Consider the following 12,049-nt stretch of genomic DNA (forward strand, 5'->3'; position numbering starts at 1 on the left):
ATTTAGATCAAGGTCAAGACCGGACATCCTGATAATCTGTGGACTGAGTACTAAACATGGTACCAGATTCAACCAAGCAAAATAACAATAATAATAATAATAATAATAATAATAATAATAATAATGTCTTATCTCTTGTATTTTCATCATCATCATTATTATTTCATTATTATTACTATTACCATTTCTATAAATTCCTCATTTTATTAAAAACAGGTTTAGGAAGCAGCTTCCTTTGAACATGAAGTATGGAAACAAGGAAACCCTTTTCCATCTCAAGAGAAGCATGGAGGTGCACCATGAGCTATATATATGCCCATTTCTCTCTCAAGAGCCAAATACCAACGCTGATGGGCCATTTCCTCTCCTCCTGAGCCCAAGAATTGAGGTAACTACCTACAGAGCCCTAGCCGCCCGTGGTTACCACGTGAATGAGAATGAGAAAGAAATCTTTGGTGTTTAAACTGCCTACACTTGGCAGGTATTTATTACTTCACACTAATTTTCCTCACTTCACCGGATACAAACAGGAACAGACAGTGTTTAAAAGAATGAGGCCATCAGTCAAAGAACAAACCGGACAAAGAACTGCCACCACTGCTGTCTACACTAATAAATTTAGTCTTAAACAAAGAGAATGTATAACAAATGTCATTTTGTACAATGTACAATCAAGGGCTAATATTGAAACCCAAGTAGGCTGACTTGTAATTGGCTTACGTTAGGCCACACAGATTATAAAGTTAATATAGCTCAAAATGTTCTTATTTTTTCCTGATATGGAGCCATTTTGTAAACTGTAAACTGCAAGTAACTTTTAATTTTATATATAATACATTGTGAAAATGTTTTCCCTCCCCCAACTCAGTTTATACCCTCCCTACTCATCTAACTTTATGTTCTTTCTCTTCTATCCAAAAGAAAACACAAATACAAAAATGAAAATTCAAAACAAGCAGCTCTAGACAGTGGTGGCACAGCCCTTTAACCCCAGCACTTGGGAGGCAGAGGCAGATGGATCTCTACTAGTTCGAGGCCAGCCTGGCCTACAGAGTGAGTTCCAGGACAGCCAAAGCTACACACAGAAACCCTGTCTAGAAAAAAAAAAATCAAAGCAAGCACACACACACAAGACCCCCCCTTACTCTGAAGTTTTACAATAGCAAAAATATAGTATTTGTTTATTATTAGAACATACCATCATTTGTTTTATCCTTTCCTATAACTGGAATAACATGAAATTAAGATTCTCCTCTTTCTGATATTCTTCATACTTCAGAATACATATTTAAAAACTAATGGTATGTGATTTTCTGGAATGCCATTTTGGCATAGTTGATAATTCATTCTTTATTGCTGCTTATCATACTTATAAGCTTTGATAGGAGAAAAAGCATATAATTTGTTCAGGTAATTACACCCTGCATGCCTTCAAAATGATTTAGATAGCACATGAAATACAGGGCCAAAAACATATCATGCAATGGCTGAAAAGAAGAATGAAGTCAGGCCTCCTGTCAATTGAATTGAGTTCAAAACATTGAATCCAATAGGAGACTGTAAAACTATTAAAATTTAGCTTTGAAATTCCTGATATCCAAAGAAACAATAGAAACATGAAGACTTATCAAACGTATAATGTCCAGAAAACTCTAAAATCAGCCATTCATGGGAAACATGTTTCACGGTATGTAAACCTCTTAGGTATTTCTTCTGTGAGTCTACACCAAGGGGAGCAGTGAGATCACATCCTCAGCAACAGCCTTATCAACAGTCCCCGCAAGTATGGCAGCACAATTCAGAAAAAGTCTTCCTATTCTGCATCCCGTTCAGACTTGTGTTTCATCTTATGGATGGAGGAAGTAACAGTCTAAATCTATAAGTTCTTCCCAGTTACACTGATCCTATAAAGTCACTGAGGCAATATCAAGGTCATAAGCAATATTCCATATGACATTCTGGGCCAAATACCCCCCCCAAAGTTTGAAAATTTACTCATTGTTACATATGTTTCATGGTATATGCATGGCGATTTTTTTATGCCTAGATATTAGGAAAACATTCTGGTTTATCTGTGAAGGAATTTTAAGTCCCCATGATCTTATTCTTTTATTTGGTGTGAAAATCTGTACATCTGTTACTATCAACACTTTTTTTTTTCTATTGTCATGTACAATTCCACAGTTACTTCTGATCTGAATTCTTTGAAGCTCTTCTTCACTTTACGAATCCATCACTAGCTAGGCAATTGATTAAAGGTGACAGATATGTGGAATCAGCATAGAAAGTTGTGTTTCTAAATAATAAAGTAGTTTATCATGGACATATTGTACTGCTGTTCATGTACAGATTCTGTAATAACATAAGCCTTGGCTGTTTTCTATATAGTCCCTGTCTTGCTGTAGAGTTTTCCAGATGTGCTTGTCTGCTTACACACATATCAACTATTTTCACAGTAAAATTGTACCTTTTATACCTTAATTAATTCTTTCAGAATTTCATATGCGTGAACCTTAATCATTTTCACCTTAAATTCCTCCCAAACCGACCACACTTCCCTGTTGTTTCTAACAAAATTTCAGACATTCAATTTTACCAATAAAAACTTGGGAGCCAAATGCTGGGGTAAAAGCCTATTAAGCTCGGAGAGGCAGAGAAAGCACCCAGCTGACCTTCCTCCTCAGCTGATGTCCCAGAAGGAAACTCCCTTTTCCCACACTGTCTCAACCTCCTTCAAACTAAATGTTTCTCCCGTCTACTTCCTGTGTGTCTCTCCTTCCTCCTGACTTTCTCTTACTCTCTCTGTTTTGTTTTGTTTTGTTTTCTTAATAACCCTATGTTCACTTTCTGTCAGCTTGTTGCTTGTTTCACCTTTGACCCATGGTTGGATTTATTTAATCCTGTTTACAATATTCAATCAGAAAGATTTTGGATTAAAGGTTTGTGCTAGGGCTGAACCACAGCACAAGAAACAGTTTTGTTTTGTTTTGTTTTCAATAAATAACACAATCTCAGAGTTTACAATGTGATCAAATACCCTTCGACACTTCTTTATTCCCCAACTTGTGTTCCTCCTTTTTAAAATAATTCATTGATTCCAATTTGTGCTGCTTGTACGCATCTATGCAGTGAAAATTTTATAATTTTGGTTTCTTTTAAAAACAGGAATATTATGGAAATATGTCTTCATTTTAATCCTAGGTGAGGGATTAAAATATAGAGCTGCTTTTCAACAGCTGACTATGATTTACCTTGTGTTCTAACAGGGGTATAAATTTGCTAGCTACAAATAGCTTCTATAATTGTGTGATATTTCAAATTCTGGGAACTTTTCAGAAGGTATATAAATGCTAGAGCCGCAATAAGTGGGCCATTGGTTGGTCGTTTGGTTGGTTGGTTGTTGGTTCTGTTCATTGCTCTTGGTTGTAGTTTGTTAAGTAGTCATTACAGAAAAGAAACAACAAGAAAAAAAAAATAGATTCCCGACTTCAAAGATCAAAGTTACTACAAGGAACTCGATGCCCCTAATCAGCAGGAAATAGTCTAACAATAACATTACTCCCTGTCCTCTTTTTTTCTTTTTTTTTTTTTTTTCTCCTATCTGACGTTAGGGATTTGAAAATGTTGAAGAAAAGGGGTGGAGAAGAGTAGAAGAAAAGAGAACCCACAAAGAAGCAAATGCTGGCTATATTCCTGCTTGTGGAACCATATATTGGAATCTAGTTGATCTGTCAATAGCCACACCCCTAAAGGCTCTCTTTACACCAGAAGTTAAGAACTACTCATAACTTTTCAGATATGACAAAAAAAAAAGCTCATAAACCCTCTCCCATTCTAAGATTTGTGGCAAAATTGAAGAGTTTTTGATTAATTGCATTGGCAAAGTAATTTTCAAAACAGCCTAGTATTAACTCTTTCATGTGTTTATTATGTTCATTCTTATAAAGATCTATAATGAAAAGGGAACAAGCTGAGCAATGAAAAATATAAAATGTACAGTTCAAGGAGAAAAAAGGGCACCAGGAAATGGAATGGAACTAAATCATGTGTTCAAGGAGATAAATAGATTAAAGAAGAGCTTGATATTAAATAGAGTAAGGAGAGTGGTGAATATCCTACCTAGCTAAGCTAACAACGTGTGAAAAAGAAGTAAAAACAACTTAGGTTCAGGCATGGTAGTACACAACTTTAATCCCAGCACTCAGGAGACAGATGTAATAGGATCTCTAAGTTCAAGGCCAGCCTGGTCTGCAAAGCAAGTTCCAGGACAGACAAGTTTAGGCATTGAAGGGAAACCACTGAAAACAGAAACTGGTAAAGACATAACTGAACAAGGGGCCATGTTCCAGCCCCAGCAGACAGCAGAACTTGGTAGCTCTGGCCACATGGTTTTGGCTTTAGAGTCAATGATAGAAAAAGGGAGGTTATGGGATCTCTCTACATGACTAAGGAAGTTGCTGTGGCCAAGCATGTGTCAGGGTTGTTCCTTGCATGGAGCCCTAGAAAGGCAATTATAGGAAACTATGAGGGTGAAGCTTGGATTACCTTAGAGACCCCAAAATGTTGGATATGCCAGAGCTGTGGGATACCTGCCCAGGAGAGCTGCTAGCAGGAAGTGGAAGCAGACCAAAAGAAAAAAGTGTGTTGCAGTCAACAAAGCAGAAAGGCATTGGAGATCTGAAGAGCACTTTGACTTCAGACACAGAGGTGTAGAGGTAGGAGTTTGCCCAACTGGCTACTAATCTTGCTTTGATCCAATATTTCCTCACTGTGTTCCCCTTTCCTCCCTTATGAAATGGTAATATATATCCTATGCTATTATGTGTTGGAAGTATGTTATCTGCTTTTTTATTTTATAAGGGATTACAGTTAAGAGTTTGCTGTGTGTCTCAGAAGAGACATTGGACTTTGGAATTTAAAACAGGGATATAGACTAGGAAGACTTTTGAAGTTGGGCTGAATACATTTTCTACATTATGTTAGAGCTACAAGCCTATGGGACCAGGAAGTGGGCTGTGGTGGTTTGAATAGGAATGGCCCCCATAGACTCATTCTTGGCCTAAAGGCAGTGCTACTAGGAGGTATGGCCTTCTTGGAGGAAGTATGTTTCAGTCTTCTCTCTGCTGCCTTCTGGTCAAAATTCTGAACTCTGAGCTCCTCCAACACCATGCCAGTCTGTATGTTGCTATGCTCTCCTCCATGGCATAATTGACTAAACCTCTGAAACTATAAGCCAGTCCCAAGTAAATGTTTTCATTTAAAAGAGTTGATCTAGTCATGGTGTCTCTTCAGGCAATAGAAACCCTAAGTAAGACATCAAGATAGAATGATAATGACTTTATCTTGGACATATTTTATACAGATATCCACAGCTGCTAAGAATTAATGAGCTATGTCCATAAGACATTGTTTAGCTCTGGCCTACTAGACAAAAACTAAAGCAGAATAAAACCATGAGTGAGTATTTGAAATTGGTGAAGATGCTTTCAAACATTTCAGTTACTGTAATAAATACAATGTGTACAGTCAACCACTAAAGACAGTGTTGTGCTGACTGTACTAAGAGCCTTACAACCCCTAAAGAAGATACACTAATGAGATGAATGATAGGAAATGTACATGACAGCTTCAGGACTGGAGATTGCTGCCAGTAAGACAAGACAGAGTCAATTCCAACCCAGAAGTCTAGGAAAGGGAAGAAAAATGGAGACTGACATAGTGAGCAATTGCCAATGATTCAAGTAATAGTTTCCACCCAGTAAAACTTCCATATATGATGGCTCAGGAAGCCTTGTAGGTAAAAAAAAAAAAACACAGGTAGGAGGATAACATTCTGGACCATGTACAGGCTTTGTGGACATAATTATATCTTCAACTGGCTTTATTTCTTTATGTTAAAATAAACTGACAATAGTAAGTAAAAAAATTTCCTGAAATTGTTGAGCCATTCTAAAAAGATACCAAAATTGAGGAAGTCATCATGAAACCTTAGAAGTCTGCTTGGCTTGATGTTATGCAGGTAACTATAGCTATTATGAAGTCATGAGTGCAAGGGTCATGTCATGCCCTGACGGCAGTATTATGAATTCTTCTGTATCCTCTGGCTCTTACATCTACCCACTCTACAACATTCCCTGAGCCTCAAAGTGAAGGTTTGTGATTAGGTTCTAGATTTTGACCATGGGGAGATCTCACTAAATTATCATACTGAGCTCACATTCTTGTGAAGTCATAGAAGTAGAAGGTCTGGGAACATTTTCCGGCAGTGCTCAGAAATGTGGTGACAGATGAATAGGCAGGGGAGAGATGGCAGGAGAAGGGCCACACAGTTGCTGGCTGTAGAGACAAAGGTCCCACAAACCACAAAATACTGGTGACTTATAAAAGCTAAGCGCAACACACAGCTAAGGGCAAAATAAAAAATGAATTTCTCTATTCTACCTCTTTGAGGACATGAATGCTGTACAACAGCCTAAATGAGCCAGAAGAGATCTTACCTGGGAACTCTGAAGGAAACATAGTTTCTGGTTACATGTGTTTAGCCTGATGTTGGTAGGGAGTTAACAAGACTAGATCATGTCTTTACTGTGTATGATTAGAAGAGATCTCCAGCAAAGTGAATCACTTTTACCACATAGCACATTTTGACACAAATTATATGAGAAAAAATATATTCTGTTCAGATGGGTCAAAGTGAAGAAATTGTGCATTTATTTCTCTGGAAACTTTACGTCTACTATTGAGACCTGCTGCTGAGGGTGCTCCCAGAAGCCTGTCTGAAGGTCACACGCAGCTTCAGAGAGAATCATATTTTCTTTTCCCATATTTAATGGAAAATCTCAATCTTTCCATTCAAAAATAAAATTTGTATTTCTTCAGAACAGCTCTGGGCAAATCCACAGTATAAAGCATAATTTTCAGTACAATTACCAGAGAGATCATTAAATCAAAACAGAAAAGTAAAATGTTATTTTAAAATTCTTTAAAAAAAAATAGTAGCTCAGATGTAGCCAATAGGCAGCTCAGTCTCTGTGTGGGTTTCCAAGTAAGGGGAGCAGGGATTGTCTCTAACAGGGACTCTGTTACCCACTCTTTGATCATTTCCCCCTGCTGAGGGGGCATTGCCAGGCCACAGAGGAAGAGGATACAAGCAGTCCTAATGAGACTTACTTAGTAGGCTGGGTCAGATGGTAGGGGAGGAGAGCTCCCCCTTTCTGAGAAACAGGGGAGGGGAGTAAGAGGGAAGAATAAGGGAGGACGGCACTAGGATGAGATAAAGGAGGCAGCTACAATCGAGATGTAAAGTGAATGAATTATAAAAATTTTAAATTTAAAAAATATTTTCAAAATAGTAGCTAAATATTTTTGTTACCACTTTTAAAATCTCAAAATAAGCACAAAAGTTATAACCCATTTCTGAAATAAAGGTTTAAATTATCTCTTCAAATGCAATCCATTCTTGACCTTGGGAATCACTCAGGCACACATTTAATACTTCATCAACTTACTATATGAGACGTCAGTTTGCTTAACTCCTTATGTTGTATTACATTTGCTGAGATCTTTCTCACAGAGCTGTGGTAGAAAAGACAAGACTACACACATCTCCTATAATGATTCTTGGCATATATTAAATATCAATAAGAAATATATCTTCATCTTTTGTTTCACTAGTTCATAAATAGTAAAGAAAAACTATTTACTTTTAAAAGTTACAGTTCTTTAGAGATAGGTTCAATTTCTCTTTCACTGACTTCCTTGCAATAATCACAGCAGTATTTTGTAATTAGATAGAACTTTATAATTTAAAATACCTTTAAAATATCTTATTTGATACGTATCTATAGCAGACACCACTTCATACACTTTCAGGAAGTGGTAATTTGAGACCTTGTGGTGGTTTGTCTAAGAATGGCCCCATAGGCTCATATATTTGAATACTTAGTCATCAGAGAATGGTGCTATTTGAGAAGGATTTGAAGGATTAGGAGATGTGCCTTATGTTGAAGGAAATGTATCCTCTCTCTGTGTCTCTCTGTCTCTGTCTCTCACTCTTTCCTTCTCTCCTTCCTCCCTGCCTTCAAGTGAGGATTTAGCTCTCAGCAACTACTCCACTGTCATGATGAAAATGGATTAAACCTATAATACTGTAAGAAAGCCAACAATTAAATGTTCTCTTTAAGAGTTGTCTTGTTCATGGTGTCTCTTCACAGTAGCAGAACAATGACTAAGGCAGGTCCAAAGAAAAGACCTGATTTTAAAATCACTTACAATGTAGTTGCATCATGGTTTCTGTCTTAGTTTCTGTCATTTCCTGTTGTTGTGATATAACACTCTGACAAAAGCAGCTTAAGGGAGAAAGCTCATTTTATCTCAGAGTTCAAGTTATCACACTCATTTCAGTCACAGTCAGGAAACAGGAAAGATGAACACATGTTGCTGTTCCGTTCCTTCCTCCATTGAGACCATCCAGGGTCTTAGTCAGGAATGGTCACTCATCTCAATTGACACACAACTGACAAGGAACCACACATACTCCAGGCTCATCTACTAGGAGATTCCAGATTTTTTCAGATTGACAATTAATACCAACATTATTGTCTAGCATTCCTTTTTATTTTTTGGTTTTATTTTGTTTTCTAAAAACAGCCCCCTCTCTGCTTCATTTGTGAGATTACTATACAAACTTGTAAGTGTTAGACAAGGTTGGCTCAGACAGTCACAAGTGTGACGACAGCTGATTGGTTTAACCGTGGGAACAACTTGAGCAGAGCAGTGCTGGCAATTCATACTCACAGTGGTTATAGTTGGTTCATGAATCAGTGTCTGACTCTATTTGAGCAAGGGAATCCCATCCCATGGTTTCTGAACGTAAGGCAAGCATTTCCCTCTGGTGGCAAGGTGTTAAACTTTGGTGCGGTACCTGTGATTTCTGCAGTACAGGGAAGGTGGTGCTGAGCACCTGACAGAATGAATATACACAGGAGGTGAAGATGTAAGTGAGCACTCTCCCCACTATTTCCCGAGAAGCAGTTTCATCATACCCCTGCTCTTTGCTTCTACAGTGCACACTTATATCCTTAAATTTGCTTCAGGCTGAAGCCACTTTCTATGATTTCTGTAACTCAAAGTCTGAAATGGTAACGTTGATACCATTTTCCCCAGGCAAACCACGAATAACTACATCCTTCTTCAACTACCTCCTTTTGCCATTTCATGTATTTAATCTTTGATCCTGGGAAGAAAAAAAAAATGACCATAAAGTGTAGTATCATTTTTATGCCTACAATGAATACAAGATGCTAGAACCGGAAATTACACAAAATGTGAAATACACCCATATTGTGAAACTGCATCAGTTCATCCACTTGTGTCACATTGCAGCTAACAAATAGTAAATTTTTAGACTTGACCTAGTTCACATAGCCTGGCCCTTTCACAAAATAACATTTTCTGATGTGCAGTCCCAGCCACTAGCTAGTACCCTGGACCATATTTAGCCTGGCAAAGCACTTGTTCAGGTCTTAGCATAAAGATAATATATTCTCTGATGCTTTTTTTAAATTTCTGATTTAAATTCTGTACATCTCATGTTCATCTGCAAAAAAAACCATCCTGCAGTGACATTGTCTGATAAAGTCCAGACATAAAACAACCTCAAGAGGACAACAACTTTGGTCAAAGCTGTATCTTGGTCAATTCTGTATTTTCAGGAGCTATAAAAGGAATTTAAGCCATAAAATGAAATCAAATAAAGTTTGATAATCATTATAAATAAGAAAGATGCCTCAGAGATGTCTCTAGACTCCACATAGTCATCATGCTCAAACAAACCACTCATGCGGACCTCGCCCTCTGATGGATACCAGTGAAAAGGACCTCACCCTTAAATTTTGTCTTTCTTCTTCTGTTTAAGACTACATTAAATCATTCTACTATAGTGTTACTTAGCATGTAAATTATATTGATTGCTATCCATATACAAAGAAAAAAGAAAAACTTCAATATTTATATATTTGACAACTTCTGAAATAACACAAAAAGACAAATTTAACTGTACAATAAGATAGGAATGTTGTTCAAAACATATTCAGATGATTCTATTTATCTTCAAAATGGAGAATGAAGGACTGATGTCTATAGTCCTGCAAGAGACAATAGGAGCACCAAATATTGTCCACTAGAAATGTTATATTCATCCAGTTACAGTAGAACTTTCAGTAAAGATCCGCATTTCACTTGCTGTTAACTCACATTTGGCAATGTTATTGCAGACTATTACTCCTCAGTACCAAAGTTATGTTTTGCCTTATGTGAGTGGTTGTAGCTATGTAATGAAAACTCTCTCAAAATATATTAGAAGTGGCAGTAATCAAATAAAAGAATAACACAGTTAAAGAAATATGTGTGCTACTCAAATTCCACCTGCAATTTAAATGGTATGAAACAAATGATCCCCCCACTAGGTGACATCAATCTGACATAAGCAATAGCACTAGAAGAGGAACATGTCTAATATTCTCCTGTCAGGAGGTCTTAGGTTGAATAGGGGCAGAGAGGAAGCCCAACATTTTACTTTCTATCAAATGCTCCCACACGTTGTTTCATCCTATTGCTGCTCTTGGCCCTAGATGCACTCTACTCATGCTGGGATTCTAGCAAGTGTGTGTCTCTAATCTACAAAGGCATATTGGGAACTATCCTGGCTAAAGCAGTGCCTGATGGTGTGGATGCCTGGGATCTTCTCTGGCACTTTCAAAGTGTTCCATAATGTATCGTTCAACAAATGAATGTCAGAGCCCCATTGTCTCTCATCCCAAGGAGGCCTGTGGGGCACCCAAGCAGCTCTCTGCTCGGAGATCTTTCCTCCTGCTTCCCAGCTGCCTGGCCCACCATGGTCAGAAACAGCAAGCCCAGCAGAGACAGTGAACCCAGCAGAGGTGATCAGCAGAGGTGATTTAGGCATGCAAAGCCCCACTGTCTCCCATCCTGACCAGGGCTGTGGGGCACCTGAGCATCTCTCTGGGCTCAGAGAACTTTCAGCCTGCACACCAGCAGCCTGGATCACCTGGGTCAGAAAAAGTGAGGCCAGCAGAGACAGTGAACCCAGCGGAGGAACTACCAGGCCAGCAAACACGAGTCAACCAGATGGCTAGAGGCAAGCATAAGAACACAAGCAACAAAACTCAGGGTCGTATGGCACCAACCGGAAGCCAGTGGCACTACCACAGCAAGCCCTAGAGATACCACCACATCCAAAGCACGATAAAAAATATTTTAAATATAACATTATGAAAATTATAGCGGCATTAAAAGAAGAAAATTAAGCTCTCAAAGTAGCACTGAAAATACAGTGAAATAGATGAAAGAATTGAACAAATACCTTAAAGAAATACAGAAAACTACCAAATATATCTGGGCACAGGGGTCTTTCATGAGACTGTTTCTCCAAACAAGGACCATGTATGGATGCAACCTAGAACCCCTGCTCGGATGTAGCCCGTGGTAGCTCAGTATCCAAGTGGGTACCCTAATAAGGGGAACAGGGACTGTTTCTGACATGAACTCGATGGCGGGCTCTTTGACACCCCCCCTCAGGGAGGAGCAGCCTTGCTAGGCCATAGAGAAGGAGTTTGCAGCCAGTCCTGAAGACACCTGATAAACCAGTATCAGATAGAAGGGGAGAAGGTTCTCCCTTATCAGTGGACTTGGAAAGGGGGAGGAAGAAGATGAGGGTGGGAAGGTGGGATTGGGAGGGAAAGAGGGGGTGGGATACAGCAAGGATACAAAGTTAACAAACTGTAACTAATATAAAAAATATATATATAAAAGTACAATAAAACAGGAGAAGGAAATTAATAAAACTGTTCAAGACCTAGAAATGGAAATAGAAGCAATAAAAAAAAAAAAACAATCTGAGACAATCCTGGAAATGGAAAACCTAGGGAAGAGGACAGGAACTGCAGACACAACCATCACCAACAGAATACTAGAGATGGAAGGGAGACTCTCAGAAGTAAAAGAAAGGATTGAAGAAATTAATACATCA

This window comes from Psammomys obesus, unplaced genomic scaffold (assembly GCF_907164565.1).
Source record: "Psammomys obesus unplaced genomic scaffold, mPsaObe1.curated_primary_1811, whole genome shotgun sequence".
Classification (NCBI taxonomy): Eukaryota; Metazoa; Chordata; class Mammalia; order Rodentia; family Muridae; genus Psammomys; species Psammomys obesus.